This window comes from Peromyscus eremicus, chromosome 13 (genome assembly GCF_949786415.1).
Source record: "Peromyscus eremicus chromosome 13, PerEre_H2_v1, whole genome shotgun sequence".
NCBI classification, from domain to species: Eukaryota; Metazoa; Chordata; class Mammalia; order Rodentia; family Cricetidae; genus Peromyscus; species Peromyscus eremicus.
The window spans coordinates 11868890-11894961 of record NC_081429.1 but is presented as its reverse complement, the minus strand read 5'-3'; the positions used below and the strand labels follow the sequence as shown (position 1 = coordinate 11894961).

At 34.1% G+C, this 26072-nt stretch overlaps 1 protein-coding gene across 1 annotated transcript in view; it reads left to right on the top strand.

Moving 5' to 3' along the window:
* Window positions 1-26072, top strand: part of St8sia4 (ST8 alpha-N-acetyl-neuraminide alpha-2,8-sialyltransferase 4) — a 94266-nt gene that overhangs the window by 45451 nt on the left and 22743 nt on the right. The window lies entirely within an intron of this gene.

The following is a 26072-nucleotide window of genomic DNA, read 5'->3' as shown; positions in this document are numbered from 1 at the left end:
TTTTCAAAGCTCCAAATGTGGACTTACTATTTGACTAGGTTTGAAAACAGAATAACAATTGTAAAGATTAATAAAAGGAGGGGTGGGGGAAGGTGGATAAAAGACAGACTGGAGAGACAAATAATGTGGGTTTGGAGGGGGAGAGAAATAGAGTTAGGAGGGAGGGAAGAGGGAGGCAGGGAGGGGGAGAGAGAGAGAGAGAGAGAGAGAGAGAGAGAGAGAGAGAGAGAGAGAGAGAGAGAGAGAGAGAGGAGCACTGAGAAAGTAAAACGAAAACTGAGTGTACACAGAGCAGTTGTGAATACTGAAACACAGACTGGGAAAGTAATTTGGGAGTTGGCTGGGAGGAAGTCGCTTTATTATGCTTGAAGTACAATGATATTTCTGAATCTGGAATGGTGCATCTTGCAATTGAACAGATATTTTAATTAATTTACTCATAGGAAAATAAAGATATAGGCTAGACATGGTGGATGTAGTCAAAAAGACACATTGAGGAGAACAAATAAATGCAGGGATAGAATTCCTGAAAGAAAAAAATTATCTAATTCCAGAATTAAAATAATTTCTTTGTATAATAGGAACTATGCTCAAGTGGATTTTTTGTTTTATTATTGAAATATTTCCCTGAAAAGGTTTACCATTTCCCATTTAAGCCTTCGGAGTTTCTTACAAGGAACTATCTTGTTCACAATTAAATTTGCTATAATTGGATATTCAATACTCATTACTATGGTGAGAAGTTTGTGTTATAACTTAGATTATAACTAAACTAACATTTATTTCTAAATGAGTAAATACTTTTTATTTTAAAATTTGACTGAAAAGAATGATATTTTCTCAACAAAGGTTACAATTAAGATGTATTATGTTAAAAACTCATATTTCTGTGCTGAGAATATTTCTCATCAGTGCGGAGTATCATATTATTCTGAAAAAATAGATTTCTTTCTAATATTAGACATATATTCTCCGGTGATAGATGATCAGGGCTAGAAAGCATATACTCAACTCCTGATTAGAGAGAACATAAAGCAAACTTAGTATGTCAACTAAAATATGGCCACTAGATTCTGGCTAATATTTCTGAATTCGATACCAAAAGCAGATCGTGAAATCGAAACTTCAACTGTAGTCACAGTTGGAAACACATGTACTTAACAAAATATTAATGGAAGAATTTATGGGTGTTTTTATGTGTTACTTACTTTGTTTTTCTTTTTGTGCTTGAAACCATCTGCTACCTCCCAGGATGGCTACTAACTCCTGGGTCAACCAAGCGAAACTCCTATCTTGCCTTTCTAGTAACTAAGTCAATAGGCATATTTATTTCACCTTGCACAAATGTTTACATGTTAAAATATCAATTATTTTTACTTCAGTGATCAATATTTTATGTTTCATCTTATTTACTTTTCTCACATATTTTTTGAAAACTATTTCAATAATTAGTAAGTGCTGTAATCCAAAGTGCTTCATGATAAATCCTGTAGCCACAATGTATGACGTGTTAAATCTTGGTTACCATGTTTTATGTAGTTTTGACTGGAGTGATTCTTGTCTTTTCTAGAAAGTGTGTCACTTTGTTCTTACTCATGTAACTGCATACCTTCCTGTAAGGTAAAGAGATAGAATCCTGAATGATGGCATAAACATAAAATAGTTTCGGGGTACCCAATCACCTTTCAAATGAAATGGAAATGGGCACACATGGTGTATCAAAAAGCAAACTCATTTATGGAATCATAAAAATAATATTACTGGCAATGTATCATTTCAACATGTTTTGTGTAGCTAGAATTCTGAATAGAATAATAAACTGTGAACACTGGTAAAACAAGATTAAAAAGCAATGATAAAACAAGGTTTATCTGAAATTAACAAGATCAAAACCTAAAAGATCTGTTAAGTTTTACTTATTTCAGAGAAGTAAGTACTACTGGCTTATTCATCTGAAAAACTGTGGTATAACAGTTTAAGTAAATAGTTTCAGGTCCTCTATTGATTACTGGAGTTGACTGACTGATGAAAGGTTAAGGGACCAGAACACATCATTTAGATAGAGCATGACTATGATGCTGACTGACGTGTGATGGTTTTTCTGAGTGTTGCAATTAAAGATAGAATATTTAAGTGGTAATGGAAATCAAGGTTCCTGAATACAAGAGTCAATTGTAAGTTATCATATAAGCAGATTTCATTATTTAAACTTTGTCCTCTGAGAATAATGAAACTACTAACTTTAAACTCTTCATTTTAGTTTTGTTTTTAGCACTAAAAAAGAAGATAGCATCCACCAAACTCAGAATAGTTTTAGATTGTATTATAATGTACAATCATTTTTGAAATCATAGGAAAACTATAGCAGTCCTGAAAAAAGTGAAAGAGTGATCTAAGAGATGAATGAATATTTGGAATTAAAATCTAATGGCTATCAGAATACTGAGCAATAATAAGAAAAATTGACTATATAATTGCTCACACTTCACTGAATTCAGAATTTTCATTCTAAAGGTTTAATCATCATTTATCAACTTTCATAGTGTTTTTTTTTAATTTTTGAAAGCCCTAGGAAGTAGTACAAAATATATGCTTCATGATTATCTCACTTTTTACCCTAAATTTATAGATTCTTTGTGGATTGCACATCATGCATTCTGATCCCATTTATCTCCCTGTCCCTTCAAATCTATCCTCTGAACTTTCAACCTCCCCCCCACCACCCCAAAAATTCAAAAGTAAATTTAAAAGAAATATAAAGAAACAACAACAACAACAACAAAAAAGAAGAGTCTTGTCATCGAAGCTGTTGAGTCACACACCCTTTAGTCCATTCATCTTTTCTTGCAACTCATCTTGTTCCTGAGGCATTGGTCTGGCTTGAGGTGGCTGGCTTCTGCCACACCACTGATAATGAGCTCTCACTGTGGCTCCTGTTAGATATTCTGTGTCATGGAGATCCTGCTGTTTTGGATCTGTAGTTTCTTCCATTTCACATGCTTAAACAGTTCATAGATTCAGTGGATGTTGGGGTCGGCCAACTCATAGCTCTAGTTCTGGGCCTGGGTGGTAGCTGGATTAATCAGCCTTCCTGCTTTCCCTCATTGTCACTACCTGGGAGACATAGTGTTTTATAGATAGAAGTTCATATATACATGCTGAAGAGTGAGATAACATTTGTTTAAAGTCATTGTACAGTGTTTTTTAATTTTGTATTTTTTTATTCTTCCCACATATATTTCATTTGCACCACAATTTCCCCTAATTCCCCCACAACCAGTTTCTCCCCTCCACCTCCCCTCTCCCTCAGATACACTCCTCTTCCCCTCCCCTTTTTTCAGCCCCCCTCCCCACATGTCTCCTCTCAGAAAAGAGCAGGCCCTCCCAGGGACATCAATGTACATGGCATAATATGCTACAATAATACCAGGCACATGCCATCATATCAAAGGCTAGAACAAGGGAGCCCAGTAGAAGGAAAAGAATCCCACAATCAGGCAAACGAGTCACAGTCAGCCTCTAACTCCAATGTTAGGAATCCCACAAGAACACCAAGAGACTCAGATGTATAGTTAGCCACAGCATACATGTAGAGGATCTAGATCAGGCCCCTACAGGTTCCCTGATATCTGTGAGCCCCTATGTGTCCTATTCAGTTGATTCTGTGGGCCTTGTTCTCATGATGTTCCTATTCCCTCTGGTTCCTCTGATCCTCTTCTTTAGGGACTATTTTAGAATTTTTGAGAAATTTTATTAGTAAGGAATTTGTAACGTAGCTCTGCTGATTTGGAATAGAACTATTTACAGCTTTAAGTCTCAGATTTATAACCATCAAACTATGAATATTGACATTAAGACGTTAATAACAATTGCATTTCTTTGCCCTCTGAATTTTACTGATTCTAAACTCTAAACTGTCTACCCAGGATCTGTAAAACTGTAATGCCATGCTCACTTCTGTGCTAAGTTTTTTTTTAAATATTCTCAGGTATTCCTTGTCTGCAGCCTCTTAAAAGGCTAGCTGAGCTTTTTCTTTTGTTTGCTGTGAGAGCAGACACAACTTTCATAAATATTCCCTTTTAAAGTATATTTTAAATAAAAATAATGTCTAGGCCGGGCGGTGGTGGCGCACGCCTTTAATCCCAGCACTGGGGAGGCAGAGCCAGGCGGATCTCTGTGAGTTCGAGGCCAGCCTGGGCTACCAAGTGAGTCCCAGGAAAGGCGCAAAGCTACACAGAGAAACCCTGTCTCGAAAAACCAAAAAAAAAAAAAAAAATGTCTATACACTTCAAAATAATTACTACTCAGCTAAATGTTTCTTCCCCACAGTTAACGAGATGCATTTATGCACACATACATGTATACAAAGTTGTACATTTGTACACATATAAAGGTTAACATATAGATGGATGAATAGATAGGTAGGTAGGTAGATACATAATATATTTATATAGAGATAAATATACATATAGATATAGATAGATCGAGATAGATGATAGATAGATAGATAGATAGAGAGATGAGAGATGGATAGATAGATATGTTGTCCCTGAATTGAGTCCTTCTGTGTACTTCCATAAAAGTAAACTTTTTAATAATACGTATCTCTTTTAATAAATATAAATTTATGGAAAAATCATGAACCATATTCTATTTGTTGCTTACATAGATAATAAATTGAAATAGACATGCATATATACTAAATATACACTCCTTTATCTTTCTATATATATATATATATGTGTGTGTGTGTGTGTGTGTGTGTGTAGATCTTGTATACTAGTATAGCTTTAGTAACACATTATACTAAGTAATATATTTAAGAATTACTTTTGAATTTTTTCCTTAATTTTTGTGAAAAATACAGAAACTAATCTTATATTTGGAAAAACACATAATATTTAAAATAAATATAATGATCTCAAAAGAAATATACAGGTAAGCGATAAAATGGCAAAAACATAAACGTGTACATACTTTATATTATAGTATATATACATAGAGAACATATATATTGACATTGCTTACTTGGTATGCTAGTAATTATATGCACATGTGCTAACAAGGGCACATAATATGCTAATATTTCACATACTAATTGTACTTTATGGAACAGAACAGTAATTATCTGTATTACTCCATTCATGTTGTTTTGGTATCTATGTGCATGTAAAACAGAGGGACAGGGTTAATATGGCCTGTAATCACACCACTAGAAAAGATGAGGTAGAAGGATCTTCAGTTTGAGGAAAGACTGTGCTTCACAACAAGGCTGTACTGGATCCAAAATGAGATTCTACCTGAACAAACATGCACACAAACTACAGTGTCGATATACAGTGAATTCCCTTAGTCACGACACGTTGCTGACTCAAATGCAACCTGGAATCTCTTGCAGTTCCCAGAAATTCATTTTGTCAATGTCAGATACCTAACAAAATTTCCCTTCTTCGTAATCATGTTGTTATTTGATGTGTTTTCTTGAACTTATTTCTAGTAATTTCATCTTGTGTCAAAAACATATTCTTTTGCATTAGTTATATCAAGTGACTAAATTTTTCATCATTTCTCTCATTCACATGGAACATAGTATTCTAACTCATTTACAATTGTGTAGATAGTATCATTGTTTCTTGTTTTACATTTCTCATCAAATAAAATTATGTTGAAGAAGACAAGTTTTGAGCTAAAATTTCGAGGAATTTGCTCAGTAATTGGAATATTCTCTCGTCATCTACTCTTAAAAGTGCCTGTATTAACACTTTAGAAATTATGTTCACAGGAACATAATTCTTCACTAAGGTAGGAGAGAGACATTAAGTTAGAAGAAACTAAACAAGGACTACTCTGCCCCCACCTCTCTGGAAGAGATATCCTTGTGTGGCAGACTATTACTTTGTAAGAGAAATTTTTCAATTAAAGGAAAGAAAACTATACAGTACTTGGTGTGTGAGGGTCTGTGACAATTATAGGTCTTAATAAAAGAAAATCCTCATGCCTTATAGAATCAGCCATTTCTTTCAATTTTACTAATGACATGATACCAATTTCAAATTTCAGTCATTGAGTTTGTCATTCCGATGTGGAAATCTGCCCACTTAAACATGTGCAAAGATAGATAAAATGCTGGATGAATATAAGGCATTTCTCTCGGGGAAATTGTGTGTGTACATTACTAGTCTTCAGAAGCACGAATCGGGCCAGATCCCAGCAGAATGTCCAATCAAACATAAGCAGAAATATCTCCTAGGGACACTTGAGGAAATGGAGTCTGTTGTAGCCATTCAAGCAAGTTGTTCTGGAGTTTTGAATCAACTCAAAGTCACCTAAAGAAAAGGCAAAATGAAAAGACTTGGAAAAGGAAAATATTCACTACAAGTAATTTCTGAAAATGACTTATTTGTTTTCATTTTAGCTTGTCCTAAAATATTCCCACATGGCTTCTTTTTTGACCTATGTGCAACGCAGCTGTAACTTTAAACATGTGCCCTAGTTTAATCTTTTTGATTAGCAAGACAATGCATAGTAATTGTTTTAAACTAAAGGCAAATTTTTTATGAAAGAATATTTCTCTCTATTTCTCTGAGAATATTCAGATGTGAATACCTGAGGCAGCATTATTTTCCCAATGAATTAATCTTTAGTCACAATATTATTTCCTTTGCAGCTTCCATTATTGACATTATACTAGGAAATATGACAGCATAGATGGCTTATATCTGAAGAGACATTCATAAGTGGGTAGATTCAATGTGATCGAAATGCTAATGAGACATTTTTAAAATTTGTGTCCATTTCCCACTGGGACTAATAGGTTTTTCAAATTTTATTTGGAGAAAAAGAAATTTATTTATAAAATTTATTTTAGAAAGAGAAACCTTCAATGTACATTTTTGTCATGAGCATATCCTGGGTTACTTCCTGGATGTGCATTTTCCCTGTGATTTCATACTGTGGCAAGATCTACCAGTTCCACCGTGCTGTTCCTGGGAACAAGAGGACAATCAGTGAAAATCTGCTGAAGATTTCAGTTAAGGAACAGGGTCTGTTCTATAAAAAAGACGGCACCAGTCTGGGCTGTCTTCGGAAAATTTACCTGAAGGATTGTTTTCTTTCTTAATCTCAGTTTAAAAGTTCCAGTTGCACACAGGTTTCTGTCTCTGTTTCCTTTTCCAAGAATGTCTTGAGTTCTGTTTCTCTACACTCTTCACACAAGTTGTACATGTCTCTATTGTGAGTCATTAAAACATGTTCCTACTTTTCATCAGAACAAGGATCAATGTATTCACACCTCTACATACTTAATAGGAAACACTAAGTTCTCTATACATGTTTCTTTGGATGTTGGCACACATGAGCAGAGAAGAAGATGCTGTCTTGAAAAAGACCAAATGTAAACACAAGCAGCACTTCGAAGCTGGCTGGGAGTTGTCTGTAGAGCAATTAAGGAAACAATGAAAATAATAAAAGTGAGGGAATGATTTATGAATTAGAAATTATGTTTCCTTGGAGAGTTATAAATAGTAAACCTTCCCCTCAAAGGCTTAAGTCCAAATAACGAGAGCCTTATGACCTATCCTTTGTCAATAAATAACTAATAAAGCTGATGTGTATCAGTTTGTTTCCAGTACCTACTAAGTTGTAAAGCTGATACTAAATTTTACCTTCCTATGGTAGTAGAGTGATAAAATTTAAGAGCAAATTGTAATTAAAAAGTAACTGGACATATCAATTGGGAGTGGGCTCCACAACATCTCCTAGGAAAGGCAAAATCTGCACCAATGAAATCTCACAAATATAGATACATAAACATGACCTGATCAATGAAGTCACCAATAAACATGCTAACATAGAAGGGGCAAAGCTCCTAAGTCCTAAATTCTAGACAAATAACTACAGATGTCTAAGGTAGATCGAGAGAGGGAAATATAGTCTTTCTCAGTGAATAGCACGGTTGGTTATCCAATACTAAAGAATCAGGTCTGAAAACATACATACAAGCAGAACATCACAGATAGAGTAGGTTGCATTTATGTGTTGAGGAATGCCCACATGCATGCACCTGTACACACACACACACACACACACACACACACACACACACACAGCAACAATCATAGAAAAAGAGGTCATGAATTTGCAAGAGAGCAAGAGGCATAGAAGCAAGAGTTTAAAGGTAGTAAAGAAAGTGGAAAAACTGTAATTATATTGTTTCAAAAACTAATATATATATTTTAAAAATAGTAATTGTATTATATTAATTGGGATATCAAGACTAACCATTACAAATTTACCTTACAGTCTGAGAAAAGCAATAGAGTAATATAATTTAGTAACTAAGTTTATTTTGCATATTTTCTGCCAATATTTGTTTATTTTTAATCAATTTATTTAATCTATTAATTTTTAATTTAATAATTTAGAATGGTATTATGTGATTGTGATAGTTTGCAGAATTGCTATAAACATTTTAGCCTTGGGGAAAAACTTTTGATTTTAATAATGTTTTGAATTCCATGGCTGCAATTTAGTAATCACAGAAGTTTATATATATTTTAAGAGCTAGAGGAAATGGATGCATTTGGTTCATAAGTTATACTCATTGCATGATTTTGGCTTTTATTCTGTCTTTTTGCATTTTTGCTCATTTTTTTCTTTTTTAAATGAAAAAATCAAATATGTAGCAATCATGATTTCCCATCCCCCTACTCCTCCCAGATCCTCCTCATCTAACTCCAAGCTCTTTCTTTATCTCTCTCTTTAGAAAGCAAACAAATCTATCTTTCTTCTTCTAAAATCCACTTTTCTAGTGATGGTACCAAGTTTGCAACTAACTCCAGAAACTCCCTCACTTCTCTGAACTTTCAGGACGAAAGAGAAACAATAATGTGCATATTGAAATTGAATTAATCTGCACTAAGCTAGTCTAATTTATATATAAGAAAATGAGTGTTTAGTTTATTTGGATCATTCACAATGTACATTAAATAATCAGTTATGGACTTCAAGCAAGCAGCAAATGTATGAGCTTATACACAGAGTATAAGTTCACACTGCCCAAGTTTATTCAAAAAGATTATTGAATCAGACATCTGATAAGTCTTTTAGAAGTGTCAGTTTGGCAGGGGTCTCAGTGACGGGGTCCTTGCTTCCCATGTGCAAGGCCCTGGTTTATCCTTTAATACCAAGACAAAGTTGTAGTTTGTCCTGTTTCTGAAGTAGATTACCGGTAGATGAGTTTAAAAATAGTTTTTAGAGTCTTTCCTGGAAGACTGATCATAATCAATCAGCTCACTGAGCTCCTAATGTGGTTTGTCACATGGTGAGAACGTTAAACTGTACGTTGAAAATTATAGAGACAGTTATTGGCAATGGAAGCTCTATAATATCAGTAATAATAGTAAAAATAAAAAAATTGAGGGCTCTTGACCATGAGATTAGCCATGTAGGAAATGGATTTCTGGTAGATTCTGTTTGTTTCTGAGAACATTTGAGAGCGTAGCATGAGTGGTCCAGGTGAGAGATGTCCAGAGAATTCATCTTTCTTGCTTCCCCTACTCTACAAAATCTTATCTCAGAATCACTTTACAAAGGCAAGAAAATATGCCGTAGAAAAAGAAGCTTTAGGGTTTGGCGATAAAATGTTCTTATGGTCTTTTGAGAATTCCATTTGGTTTTATTATTTCAACCTCACCTACACCCTCACCTCAACAGGATCAAACCCAGGCCCTCGAGCTGCCTGGGTGAGTGCTCTGACATAGAGCTAGATCTCCATTATGGTTATGTGATTTTTGTCTTGGTGTGGATTTTTTGTAATTTTTAATTATTTTTATTGAAAAATATTTTTCATACCTTATATTCTGATTATGGTTTCCACTCCTCCAACTCTCTCCAGATCTGCCCAATCTTCCTGCCCACCCAAACCCACATCCTGTCTTTTTTCATATTAGAAAACAAACAGGCATCTTAGAACACAGAGTAGAAAAATAATAAAAATTTGTCTTCTGATATTACCTTGTGAGTATTTGTAGATAAATTAAATATTGTATAACATGGTAGAAATTTTCTTATATGAAATGATTTTTTCAACCCCCAAAATATTTTACTTATATATAAATTGAAAGGCTTTTAGTGTCAATTATAAAATTAGTACCTAACCTTCGAATATATGAGAGAGAGAGGAAAACAGGTCTTTTATATAGAGAAATGTAAAAAGCTTATAAATCGTCCTTACTGGAGGGTAATTAAGTTGTTGGAGTAAAAGGAAAATAATTGCAAAGGCTTTGTGGGTGTATTTGTGTGGCTTGGGGTGTAAGAAGCTGAAGGTACATGGAGGTACCAGCATTTCAGCTTCCCACTCCTATTAGAACTCCGACACTGTCCACCTTCACAGAACTGTGTCAAAGGCATCACAGTGGGACTCAGTTCTAAAAGCGCGTAGGTGATAAATCACCACTCTGTTCTGAGAAAATGAGCAAACACTTGCTGCATTGTGTTTTCACAGGAGGTTTCGACACAGCCATAGCATTGATTAGTTATATTCCCTTGTTAAGAACTTTATTTTTGATGAGGGTATCAGTCAAATGCCAGTGACCTAAACTGTCAAGTACAAAGCCCGAGTTCTGCCACAGTTCTGCCTCTATCTTTCAAATTGTCCCAGAATGACCATGTGGGGGACCAATGGACTATGAAGTAAAGTCTTACTGTACCTCTCTTGTTAGTCAGTTCTTATGAACTGTACACTGCTTTTGTTTCAGACAGTATAGGCTTTCATTGTCAAGGTCAGATTGTTTTCATAATGAAAGCAGACTGTGCTGCTTGAAGCACACTCCTGTGGAGATATACTGCTCTTCATCATCACTGTACAGCTGACATCTGCACAAAGATCCATTCCCTCTTCTGCAAAGCATAAGGGTGTAAAGTGATAATGTCACAAAATAATTAAGAATTTGTTGGAGCAGAGTCTGTTTAATCAATTCTAGTTCCTCAGTCATTATAACAACACTTCTGTCTTTGGTTTTAGGATTGTACTTTAATCATGTTTCCGTTCCCTCCCCCGCTCCCCTTCGAACCATCCCATAACCCCCTCTCTGCACTCCTCCAAAGTCATAGCCTCTTTTTTCATGAATGGTATTGTATGCATAAATGCACTTATATATACATGTGTATTCATAAATAAACCTACTGAGCTTATATAAGGTTACCTGTATGTTCACAGGACCAAACATTTGTCACTGGACAATCAGTTAGTTAGTGTGCTTCTTCCCTGGGGAGGGCCACCTCTCCTGCTCCAAACTTTACTCAGTTGACCATAGTTCTTTGTGAAGGGTTGAGGCCTCCTGGGATTTTCCCCCTTCAGTTTGACACGTTTGTAGGTATCTCCTTGATTAGTTCACATTTAGGCAGTCAATTTCAATGACACTTGACAGAACAGTTCAAACATTAAGACCAAGCACCGAGTTTAGACTCATTCAAAATACACCAGCACATGCTGTAAATAGGAATACTGGTGACAAGCTAAAATAATTACATGGCAACTGGTTATAGTTCAGCATCCAGAATAGAGGCCTGATGTTACACTACTAATGTTTTCAAAGTTTACTCTAAAGAATAATACATTTTTCTTTTTTTCAAGTTTATTTTCCTTCAAGTAAGATGATTTGTTGCATGAAATTTCTATTCAACACTTTATTCCATCGATGATCTTACTACTCTCACCAGAATTCTGCAAGCCCACTGAAATCTCGTGGTCACATGAAACATATTCCCTTACAACACACTGATTTTACACCAAAAAAATCTGTTTCTCAGCAGTGCTTGAAATAGTTATGCAGAAATCATAAATGTTTGAGAAAAATTCTTAATCTTTAATTCTGATGTGTTAAGAGTAAGTATTCTTTTATAAATTTGGGAGTTAACTGGTGTATGCTGAAGCCAACTAGCACGACATGAATAGTCTTTAAGAAAAGTCCCATCAGCAAGGATCAACACTGCTAACACTTTTTAATTTACTGAAGTAACTAATGTTTTTTCTTTCTTTTTTCCTAGAAAATATTCCTATACCAGAATAGTTGCTAAGATCTTTATTTTATAAGAAATAATTGACACAGACTATATTCCTAGAAATATTTTAATGTACAAAATAATAAAAGATTAAATATATTTTCTTTAAGAAGATTTATGGCAGCAGAACAATATTTACATTTTCCTGAGTCCCAAACATTCATATATTATGAAAATATGCACCCCAGCTATATATACAGCATGGTCAATCCTTCCCCAGGAAGATGTGGCTGGCCTCTTTGGCCAGGACCTTTAACTAGTCGGAAGTTGCAAGGAGGAAAACAAATTTATGTGCTTTTGAAAGAGACAGAATTCCCAGACTGACAGAACAGAGGCAGGGAAGGCAGTTGGGAATACTAGCCTAAAGATTCCACAAGGACTTGCATCCTTTGGACTGTGTGAGCTGTCACTACTCAGAGAGTCACAGAGGAGTTTCTGGGATTAAAGGGCCGATAGCTGTACAGACCAAAATTTGCAGTAATTCTAATCCTGATGCTGTGTCATAATAGTGTACTGAATACTACACATATTACTAAAATTCCCAATGTATTAAAATGTCCAAGATCTGAGCTATTTAATTCTACAAGCTAATGTCTGTGCTGCAAAGAGTAGTAAGAAAAGAAGAACAATTGCACAACTACTGAAATGAGGAAGATCTTTAGAAACAATTCTAGCTGGAAAAGCAGGGCCAAGATAGATCTATGAAGCCCGCTTCTCTCTCATTTGTGATGTATGGTAGGTTTGTATTTTCTCATTCTGGTTTTCTCATTTAACTCTGTGTACACAGGAAATATGTCCTTGCATTTCTCACTGTTACAGAGTGTGATAATGAGGAGACACACTGTCACTGCCAAGAGAAGGGTGCATACTGAATAGAAGATGCAAATGCCATTGTAAAGAGGAAAACTGGACAAACTACTTTCCATTATTGTATCCTCTGGGATCTGTACAATGAGAACACTTAGGAAGATTAGGCCTTTGCACCCTGAAGTAATACAGAGTTCACAATGTTCTGAGAGTTTCCCACATAACTGATAGAAAAGAATCTGTTTAGACAAAAATTTGTTACAAGTTGATACTATCCAGAATGGGGAATGTACATTGGTGGCCTCCAGCATCCTCTCCAGTAGTTTGTATTAGGACACAATTCACATCCCCCAGGCTTGATGGATGTGAGTCATTACGACATGAATTGCTTGGTGGAATTTTGCTACCTTCTGAAAGATCTCAAGATTTTGAGATGGGACTTCCTAAGCTGACTGTTGATAATATTAGGGAACATTTCCATAGCTTGCTATTTATTATAACCATCCATTTGAAACTGTTTTGTAACTTTTCGAATTCCCCCATCATTTACCCTAAGAAAACTCAAGGATTGATCATGTATGTGGGTGTGGGTGGGTAGGCAGAAAATCATACTCTTTACTACAGACATAGTTTTTATAAGAGCCCTCTAGTAAGCACGGTTCTCCACAAAACATGTATAAAATGTCTTAAAATATTAAATCAGGTGAGAGAAAATTTATAACTGCTTGAAATATCTGAGCACACTCAAAGGCCATATTTTATTTTAGGTATTAAATGAGTTATTCATTGCTAAGAATGAATACAAAATGATAACAATATAAACGTTCAGGATAGAAATGGGTAGTTGTAAAATTATAGATGTGTTGAAAATATTAAAATATCTACTTTCTTTATAAGAACATCAATATCATTTGCATAGCTAATAAATTTATATGGAAATTTTTAAAAAATAAAGTCTGAGGTAATCTAATTAAATCTCTTATTTCAAATACCAGATTTTGAAGCCTGACTGACCATCAACAAATCCTTATTTAGTGGCATGCCCAGAGTTTCTGATTTAAAGATTAGATCTATATCTACCAAGCCCTTTAAAGAACAATGTCGCTTCATATTAGCATGATAACCTTTGTTCATTCTATCATTCCTCTTTAAGTTTTACATATAATACCATTGATTAAAAAACCTTTGTATCATGCCAAAATAATATTCAAAAAGGGAATGCATCTCTATTTGTATGAGTTATACTACATCTTGATCTGTTTCTGGCTTGTGTTTTTTCTTAGACAAAGATACAAAGAAGTCATTTTTTTTTTTTTTACAGACAAGAAGAAATAACCAAATGAGCTATCTTTCTCACGAAGGATTTATAACCCAAACTCCAAGCCCAAGTTTTCAAATAATTCTAAAATAGAATTTGAATGGTTATTTTTTTCAACTGTAAAAGAAATAGCACAATTTTGATCACTACATTCTGAAGCATTTCATTAAATCCAAGTTCATTTATCTACTCAGACTTTCAGCTGACGTCTGCAGAGCAAAATCAAGCTCTTCTAGAGAACTGATGGATGGTGTTTTATGCTATTTGCAAAGCTCAACCCATCCACATTTGAAATATTTTCCTGTAAATGAAATTTAAAACAAAGTAAGGAAGTTTAAAGTGTGTATTTGGCCAGAGAACAAACCAATTCTATATAATAACTAAATAGCAATTCTTATACTTTGTAAGTCAGTCAAAATTTATTAGAATATATGAAAATTTTCTGTTTGTGGGGTATACCTTAACATGATTTAGATGAATTTCTTGTTGAATGATTTTTCCAGAAAGTTTAATAATTATGACATAATGTGTAGATGGAAGTTTCTGTCCCACCAGCCACTCCCAAATACCACACAGAGGCTTAATATTAATTATAAGTATTCAGCCAAAAGCTCAGGCTTGTTACTAGCTAACTGTCATATTTCAAATTAACTCATATTTCTTATCTAAGCTTTGTCACATGACTTGGTACCTCTTCTCAGTATGGCATGCCCATCTTGCTTCTCTCTGTCTGCTTGCTAGTTGAGACTCTGCCCTCCTACTTTCAACATCCTTCTAGTCTGACTCTCCTGCCCAATCTCTTCCTGCCCAGCTGTAGGCCAGTCAGCTCTTTATTGACCAATGATAGTACTACATATTCACAGTCTTCAGAAGGATTAATCCACCACAATAGGGTAAGAAAAATATCACCATTGTTTGATTTGTTGAAATGGCATAGTGGCAATTTTGTTTTCTCTTGCAAATATATAGTAATCTGTCCAAAGCAAATATGCATGATGGTATAGAGAAAGTATTGAACATACCTATAATTTGAATATTAAATTTGTATGAAACTAAGTTCATTTCTGTAAGGAAATATTTGTAGTGATGTGGTTTTTAGTTTAGTGCTTTATTTGAATACTTTGTTCTATCTAGTTGTCCTTAGGATAGTGAATGTCTTCTTAGTACAAATACAGAAGAAGCTTTGTCTATAGCTTTTATCTATTTTGACACAAAGAAAGGAAGCATGTTGTCAAATGGGTTACAGAAAGTTAGGCAGCATCAATTCGTCAATTACATTTTCTTTCAAGCAATGTATGCCAGTGATTGCTTAACAATGAGCTTTTTGGAAAAAGAGAAATATTTAGATTTATAAAATTTGCTCATCTTCATACTTCAAATGCTCCCAGCATGTCTGATTGCACATTAAATACAAAATACTAAACAGTTTGCAAATTTCTAGCAAATTTGACAGCTGCTTTGTGAACAATTGAGGGCAAGCAGCAGGACCAGAGTAGATGTCCATGTCAAGGAGAGTCTGAGTGGTGTTGGAGAAGCCAAATTGGAGAGCCACTAATGTATCTTGTTATTAAGTGAAATATTTCTAATCCTGGGCACTCTTTTGGAAATATCTATTTCATTTAGTAGAATATTTTCTTTTTATTATGTCTGTAATCATACTTTAGATTGGCTACCACAAAAGCACTGGCTAACTAATGTCTGGGAATGAAATTCAGTCACTTTTACTTAATGCCTGTCTTTTAGTTTATTATGACAATTAAATATAAGTATGCATAATGGAATTTTTCTATAATAATCCTTAGAGAGGAGTCTTTAAGTGGTATTGACTAACGAAAAGGTACTTAAATTGTTCTTTCTGCTACTGAGCTTGTCCTAGGTACATGCTTTTGAATAGCTTTCAAATCTTACGGTGTTTGTTAGAAATTGATATTTATTCTAGTCCTATTGTCTATAACTAAATCTTCTGCAAGGTATAAAAATCTTATGATACATAATCATCCTGAAACACAGAGTTCAGATTATAATTATTCTATTATAAATATTTGAGATGATTTTTTGAATATTTTTTATTTTACTCTAAAAACATGATTGTTGTGACATAATTAACTTACACGATATGTAAATTTATTTACATAATTTGAAAATTTTAAATTCTTAAGGACTTAGCATAGAATCAAACATAGTAGTAAATATGGATCCAGATTACAAGAGAAAATAAAATTATCACTTTCTTTACTTGTACCTCAGTATATTGGAAGGAAAATAATTTGTGATACAATTCTATACAAGGAAATATGTTTCAAGTAATAATAATACATATTAATATCACAGATATCAACAGCATAATATCTAGTGTAGTTTGCACATGTACACACATCTATTTCCTCATGTCTATGTATTACAGTTAGTATATATGTTAGTTAACACACATTTAATACTATTTCTAATTCAATAACTCTAATGATAATTTTATTATAAGATTCATTTCCAGAAGGAAGTGATATCTGTGTCCAATGCAGATGCTAAACAATTTTAGGAGAAAATAGTTAATAGTTTCACTGTGGTGTTTAATTACGGCTCTCTTATGCTCATGGATCCTTAAAGTTGTGTGTTAAGTAGCATTTTTCCTCATTCCACAATGAAATTATTCACAAAGATGGTAAACTAGGACCATATTGTTTTCTCTAGTATTTAAAGTCAAACATAGCTCACCATTACTCTATTTTCTTTCATCATTTGACTCCTGCAGTGGTGCCCCTACTCTTTATCAAATTCGTTAATACTAATCTTAAAACCAAAAAAATGTGATCAATTGATTTTGTCCAAACAATGATTTTCCAGGACTGTGCTAATAATAATGTTGGCTGTTTCACCTAAAATCTATAAAACTCATCCTCACATTTGTGTAATACTGGTCCACCACACCCTTACATCTAAAGTATATCACCCTCTAATCAGAAGATTTACCTTGTGTTGCTGAAATCTTAGATGTTGCAGATAGATGATATCCATCATTTGTTCCATTAATGCACTGTCTTTAGAAAATAAGCCATGTTGAATTTCAAAATATATCATATGATTTAGGAGAAATAATGAAAGGTAAGGCTTGCTGATAGATATGCAAACAATAGTAAGAGGTTGCTACTGTTAACAAGACTCATGGAACCTCGATTTATTTTACATATTGTCAATGAAAATACTTGCAAAATGAAAGGTGTGTGTGTGTGTGTGTGTGTGTGTGTGTGTGTGTTTGTGTGTGTGCTTGTGTACCTCGAGCAGTTGTTAAATGCTATGTGTTTTTTTTTTTGTGTGTGTGTATGACAATTTCTCATCCACAAAATAAAGGTATTTCCCCATCCCAGCTGCCACGATCATGATTTGTAAACAGTGAGGACTTTGCTTTTGGATTCTACAGTATATAAACAAAAACAAAGGCAAAGGAGTGAGAGTTTACATGCTTGTTTTTCTAGATTTGTCCATGAAGCAGAATTTGAAACTGATTTATGAGACCAAGAATAAGGTACAAAGTAGCCTATTATTTTGTTGCATTTTCTGGACATTTTTAAAAAAGAGTATGATAAGTAAAGTTTCAAGATTCATGCTCATAGCCTCTTCCTTTGCAGTCTCCCTCCTTCCCCACTCCTTTGCGAAGCAGTTCCCTACTGATTCCTCAAACCATCTTTAAAAGATTTTGGTCTCTTAAGTGGCTAGTGGAATCAATTCTCAGAATCTGCTTTCTCTCAGGTCGTGTGTGTGTGTGTGTGTGTGTGTGTGTGTGTGTGTGTGTGTGTGTGTGTGTGATCACTAATGAGAAAATTCCCAAGGCTTTCTTTAGAACTCCTATGAGTAAAGTCAATAATGATAAACTAGTGACATGGGAGTATTTTTAGCTCTAAACTGTAAAGTGAGTCTCAAAAGCTTTCCCTGTAATGTCAGCATAAAACAGTAGCAATTTTCTCTGATGGATTTTATTCTTTTCAGAGTAGATGCATACTCTGTCAAAACTAAGTAAAAATCTACACTGGAATGATGTCACCTTCTTAAATATTTTTCTAATTATACATATTTTAAATCAATAGATTAAATTATTTTTATTTCTAAGTATTAGTTGTTCCTCTTGAAGATTCAAAATAAGATCTTTGATTTTGCAATTTTAGTATGTAAATATCAGATTTGACACTTATCACAGAAATGTGAAATTTAATAAAGTCCAAGCTACACTTAGTAAGAAAAACTATTTACTTAACCTTTATTACATTTGGTTTTGAAAGTACTTTATTGCTTTAGGTTTAGAAGCATATCTACTGCTATCTTTATTTTATCAGTTAGGACAATGTATTTCATAAGTAATCTCAGAATACCACAAAATGCTGCAATTAGAACTCATCACACCTTACATTTTAAAAATTAAATATTTGATTTTGAAATAATAGAATGCACTGAAAACAATGTGGTTATATTAATATTAAAGCAGAAAGATTCAGCTCTACAGTTGTTTAGGGCACAGACTGGAATTTTCAGTTCACATTTTAGCAGTTCTATGATATAAAGCCTGTTACTTATTTTTGTTATTCTTCCAATTTCTAATATGTAGTTATTAAGAATCCCTGTATCAAAGGGCTTGCAGAGATCAGCATCCGAGGTATATATAAAGTTACTTGGAAGAATTTGTAGGATATAATGACTGCTAAAAAAAGCTTGGCAGAAATTAAAATGCCACTGAAATAAATTTAGTACATTCATTGCTTATTTCTAGCAAGGTATCTTGAAATAAATATAAAGAATTTTGATTGAAAGACCTAGTGAGCATATCTTTTGTGTTGCCTTGATTTAAGAAAGAAGTGTGGATGTCTGTGTTTGTTTTCTATTTTACTTCTGTATCTCTCTCAATTTGGGCTGAATACATACAACTGATGTTTATCTTTCACCTCTGGTTAATGTTAATAATAGATAAATTGGCCTAATATGTTTCCCAAAGGAATGCATCCATTTCAAACTTGGCAGATGCAATGACTACATGATGTGTTGATGAGCCATGACCGTCTCTCCATAGGTTATTTCTGAAATACTAATTGTCAATCACTGTATCAATTATAGCTTGGTTCCATCTTGAAACTCAACTTAAACATTTTTCATGAGTGATAGACACAGTTTTGGATGAGATTTGCCATGATTTAAAGTGAATTAGTGAAAATCTAATCTAAACTTACACTAATAACACTATACTACAAAAACCTGGTTGCTCAGTATTTATTTTTTACAGAATTGAATGTTTTCAAATTTCAAATGACCATATTCATTTGAATATTAAAATAGTAATAGCTTTTCTGGTGTGTGTTCTTGCTCACTGGGCTACATTTATATAATTCTAACATGATTTATTTTTTTGAAAAAATGACAATTGCTTTTCCAAAATAAATATCTGATGGTATTTGACTGTGATAATACCTCATAGTTCTATGAGCAAGTGGCTAACAACACATGATAATCTAAGAAAAAATAATGTTTTTACCATTAATAAAATTCTGTCTACTAATAAATATGAACTTATTAGCATGTTATAATTAGTAACTGTGAACTTTGTATGTCTAGGCAGGGAAAATAAAACATAAGACACCTGAGATAATTTTGTAACATAATACCAGTTTACAGCTATTTGTTACTATCTGCAACAATTTTCAGTAAGAAAGTGCTAGAAAGACACTAAAATACAAAATAAATTCATTATAACAGGTTTTCTTCTCTAGTTCAATACAGTAATCAAAATTATGATAGATACCAGTTTTTAATGGATGAAATAATTTAATCACCAAAAAACAAATAAGTAAAGTCTTACATGTCATTCATCATGAATCAGAAATCAAAAATACATTTAGGAATTTAGTTGACTTTAGCAACCTTTTCTTCTGTATACAAGGTTCTGTGCTAGAGACCAAAGATCTAAAGATATATTGCTTTCAACTCTTCCTTCAACTTGCTGACAAATTTTGTACTCAATGCTATGTACATATCTGATAATAGTAACACTTATAGAAAACAGACAATTTGATGCATGTATGTGGTAAGAAAGGAAAGATTTCATCTCTGTCATCTTGAATTTGTACATCTTGAATTTGTAGTACAAATCTAAAATCTGCTTAAGAATGGGGTGCATAGCTAAATACCATAAAATGGTATAAAGGGAAGAATTAGTTTCATTAGGGCAAATCAATAGTTTTTCATTAAAAAGTGACATTTAAGAACCTGGAGAGCAGGTTGTAATTCCCTAATACAGGATGATAGTGTGAATAAGCCTTGACGTGTGGAGGAAGATAAATGAAAACATCAGAACATTTAGAGATTGGAACAAGAACAATGAGAACATCCTGTAAGTTTGTCTACTGTAAGATTTCCACTTACTAATCAGGGAACATTATTCTTTTTAAAAAATGGAGAATTACATATGTACATATCTAAAAATCTCATAATGAGAGCCAATATTTGGTGCAATAAATATGTACTAATAAAATAAAAATTAGTAAAAATTGAAAAAAAATGGAGAATCAATGATTAGAGATTTTGAGCTAGAAGTTACAAGATCAAAGCTGTATTTTTAAAAAATTTCCCGTTTTATTGGATAACCAGAGCCTATGAAATACTTATTGGTGATTTGTTTAACTTTGTACAATTCATTGATGATCTAGATTTGACCAACAAAAACATAAATAGAAGGAAAAGACTGGGGGTGGAAGTTGGTTAAAGGTATATGGAGTAGTTAGAATTTCAGAACACATTTTAGTGCAAAACTTACAAAACTGGAAAAGATCACTCTGAGAATAAGAACAATTTCCTTCCTTCATGTTATTGATGGAGACAGGAAATCTTCCTAATTTTTATTTCAGTTTCTGTTGTCTAAAGCATGTTTGAAAATGAAACATCTGTGATACAGAAATATCTTCAATAGGAAGCATCTGTGATACTGAAATATCTTCAATCTTTTTTTGTACATTTTTGGGAAGGCTTCCCTCAGGCATATGCCCCAGATACACTGCTATATATTTCAGTGATAATTGCCAAGACTGTGGTGTCCTACCAGCCCCTCTAAAGAATGACTGGTTCATAGAGAATTAATGGGAAAATAGATGAAACCTAAAGCATGGTCTGATTTTTGTCAAAGCGCCTGTGTAGTCAGAAGTTTTCCTGTGTCCCAGCTGGCAGGCAGTTCAAATAAATCTCTCACACTCTCATCCCCCAAGTAAGCTTACAGATGTCTATATTAATTATAACTGCTTGGCCATTAGCTTGGGCTTATTACTGACTAGCTCTTACACTTAATTTAACCCATACTTCTTATCTATATTTAGCCATGTAGCTTGGTACCTTTTCTCAGTTCTGCCTTGTCATCTTGCTTCCTCTGTGTCTGGTTGGCAACTCCTGACTCAGCCCTTTCTGTTCCCAGAATTCTCCTCATCTGCTCACCCCACCCATACTTCCTGCCTGGCTATGGGCCAATCAGCGTTTTATTAAACCAGTGTACAAGGGCATTATCCCACAGCATTTCCCCTTTTCTGTCTAATCAAAAAGGATGGTTTTAACTTTAACATAATAAAATTACATATAATGAAATAGTTATCAAGCAAGAATTGTAGTTATAATATCTAGTTTATTTATATTTGCAAAATTTAAAAAAATATTCTATTATCCATTCTATGTTTGTGAGTCTAAAGTTTCATATCTAATTTATCTTTTATCATGACTAAGGAAAATTATAACTATCTAGTCTTCAACTACATCAAAGACCCCAGAGGATATAAATTACCTAAGTAAGCAGGAAATGCATTGTAAGCAACTTCCAAAAATCTAGAATGACAGAGACAGCTGTCTGCCTGGATAGTCATCCAAAGTTCCTCTGTAACATTAGGGCATCCATCTTCAGCCACTAGGCCTAGAGTCTTTTAGTCGCTTCTTCCTATGTCCTGTAGAATATTTGGCAGTTTCCTCTGTGACGCAGGAACCTGAAGGACCATTTCATCTTGCAGAGTTCAGAGGTCACCCTCCCATAGGTCCTGCATTTCCAGTTTATACAACATTTTGTCAAGCAGACTCTGCCACTGGCAACCATGTAAAATATGATTAAGGAAAAACACATACCTTATCTTCTTTAAAAGTGATATAATAATGACTTGTCTATATTTTTTTTCAATTTTAATTGCATTAATTTATTTTTGACAATTCTACACATGATTGTATTATACTGTAGTCACACTTATACCTCAACCTTTTCTTTTATCCTTCTCCCACCCTTACCAACGCCGTACTTCCTAATTTTCTGTCACCTGTTCATACATTCTTAATTGCTCAAAAAAAGGGGGGGGGGAGATGGGCAATTTAGACCAAGAGTTGCATGGAGCAAATTCTTTAAATAAAACCTTTTATTTGGATTCCCTGAGTCTTAATCAGACATGAATTTCTGGACCAATTGAGCTATGCTGGACTGCAGCTGCAATGGAACATTAAAGATTGGAGAAAGAAAACATGGAGGAGAATGAAATAAGTATGAATGATGGCATAGGATCAAGATGATTAGAAATGGTGAAGTCATCTGTCTGCATCAATAGGACTGTGACCCTAACAAGTCACATAAACCATACACTTTTTTTTATACACCTGTTATTTAAATGCTATAACCATTGGGTTTAATATTCTCCTATTAAGAGGAGAAGAATTGAGACCCAGAAATCAGGAGGAAGCAGATGAAAACTCAAGGCAGGAAGTGCATAACATGGAAAAGTACTTTATTTCTTAAGCTATAATCCTAAAGTTTTTCTAGCTACATCCTGGAGTGTGTTGTGATTGACACATACAAGCACTCCACACAGTCTTTTCTCTGTGTATGCACAACAGCTTACAGAAATCTCACTGATGACATAGCAGTGGGTGTGAACCCTGATTGTCTGGTTCTTTGTTTACATGGCAGAAGAGTACTTGTCAAATAAAGATCCTCAAATCTAAGTGATTGATAGATGACTACATGAATAAGTGAAAATAAAAATAATTCCAAAAGAAATTTATGTAGATAAAATATAATGATATTGTTATTACTCATCCTGTAGTAAATCAGCAATCTTTTACAAAATAAATAAATAAATAAATATATTTATTATTGTTGTATGTGTGTCCATAGCACACATGTAGAGGTCAGAGGACAATTAAGTATCTCTCCTTCCATCTTAACATGGGCTCCGATCATTGAACTCAGGTTGACAGGCTTGTGAGAAAGCACCTTTATCTATTGAGTACCTTATCAGGGCTAATTCATCAATCTTAATTTTAATGAATGCTTACAGTGGAAATTATCAGTTAATATTAAATACAAGTCAAACATCTATATATAGATTTATTTTGAAAATTAGAAATTTAAGTTTTAAGACATAAACTCTGATCAGACCTAACTTTTACAAGCTGTTTTTAAAACACTTCATATAGTTATGACCTAGGTAACAAAATCAACAATATTTACCATTGAAAACGTAAAATTCAGCAAATTTAGATATGATAATGTGTTGAATTTTCTGTAGAAATAATCTGATTAGCTCTTTTTAAGTTAGTCATTTTATGCTTGCCTATGGATGTGTCTGCCATATCTGAGTATTTATGCGTATCCTTGTATACCAGAGACACCTGTAACACAGACATTTTAAGGACATCTGTCTGAATATTGCAATACTAAGTTGCTATGCCACATTTTTGGTTTCTTTTATCAAGGATCTCACTATGTAGTGCAGGTTGATTTCAAACTTCCTTTTCTCTTGCCTTAGGCTCTTTGATGTTGGTATTAGAAGTATGAGCAAACATACCGAGCTCCATACTGTTCAAAGTAGTATTAAAAACACTATACAAATTGTAAATTTAACCTCCATAACAATTTATAAGATACATATCATTCTAATTACAATGATAATGTAATGAAGGATCAACTTAGATATCTTGTAAAATCTCACACAATATATGTGTCTGGGCTGTCCACCCATCAACCTGATAGTACTCATAACCGTTGCAAAATTGTAGGCCAGACTAAATTCTAACACCTTTGACTTATTTGCCTCTGAGAATGGTTTCATTATAATAATTTTAGGAATGGTAGAAAAAATTTCAAAGCTGGACCACACAAACATTTTAACTTCATTGCTGCATATCTGTGGCCAACAACCCTCCAAAAATGCCATGACTATACTCTCAGTAATATTAGGTGAATAATAAATAAAAATTTCTATAGCTTTATTTTTTTGAACTATGCTTTAGAAATATCAGATCTCTATGAAGGACAACATGCTGCTAGGCAGAAATGTAGCCTTTCTGAAGGATGCACTAGCAATGTCCAGTCCTTTAAGGCTTAAAGAATGATATCTACTTTCTTATTCACCTACAACTTTCCATTCTTCCATTATAGATGTTTCACTATCAACAGTCTTTGGTTTTCTGTCTTTTCACTACTATGCTAAAATCAAATTCAACAGAGGGATATCTGATAAACAGAAATCTTAAAGCATTTAGTTGGAAGGAGCTAAGGGAAGAAGTGATAAAAAGTTAAATGTGTTTATATTAGGAAAATGATTGAGTTTGTGTTTATAATCTATATGGGGGACAATGCAAAGCATAGACTAGCAAGATCAAAGAGAAGTGTTTTGAATGAGAAGGAGGAAGTCTGAAGAGTAGTTCCTGGTTCATGAAGTTTTTTATTGGCTCCACTGGTACTCAACACCTTTGAGTGATTGGCCAGAGGTCAGAACATAGTGATGGAGTGAGGTTAAGCACCTAGGGGGCATCCTGTGTGGAAGATGTTGGACACATGTCAGCTTGGAAGCGTCCCTGAACCTACAATTGCCTACCTTGTTTTCAAAGTTATCCAACTGCTTTGTGGTTAAATGCATCAGAATTCATAGTGAGGTTTAGGATCTAAAACAGGGCTTGATTCTTTTCCTATTCCAATTAAGCTAACTAAAAGTTTTCACAATTTCCTGAGGACGAATTCTCACTGGAAGCTGTACCTCTGGTATGAAACGTTTGTCAATCAACAGTATGGTCAGACTTCCTTAGATCTGAATCTATGCCTGTTGTGTAAGAATCTGCCATGCATTTTGTGATCTGTTGTCTGCCTGGAGAATTCTGTAACCTTTGTACTTAAATTCTCAAGAGACCTGGTTCATAATTATCCGTGTGAAATGGCTCCAGATCGCTAGAATCCTGCAAGTGATGAAATCTAGGACCCAATCCAGGCCTCTTGCCTCAGGGAACTTTTTTTTTTTTTTTTTTTTTTTTGCCAATGTCTGCTTGGAAATCTAAACTTATCATCTTTTTACAACTAACAGCAAAACATTCAGTTTCTGTTAGGAACATCTTTTAGAGATCTCATCAAAGAAATACTGTTTTGTAAGGTCCCATTTAAAGAAAAGCAGGGTCATGGATCCTGCGAAGATCACAATGACAGCGAGGAACAGTAGAATCTTTTTCTTGCAGGTGTTCGGAGTGAACAGCCTAAAAGGCTGCATGCCTGGCACAAAGGAGTAACTCTGAAGAGCTGAGAGAAATGACCCATGTATTACTTAGCACATACTGATGTATTACCCACTGGCCAATTACAGTTTGTAAGGTGGTTGGCTTATGTGTCCCCAGTTGGTGTTAGACGGGAGACACATGACTAAGATGGGGAATTACTTTCTACTGGTGGGCATGGGCTCATGATTTTCAGTTGTAGTCTCTGTGGTGTTTTAGAACTATAAACTGAAGTGTCTTAATTTTAAATGCACATAGGCACACACAAACACATACACCCATACATCCACACAAACACACACACACACACACACACACACACACACACACCCCTACATACACACACAAACAC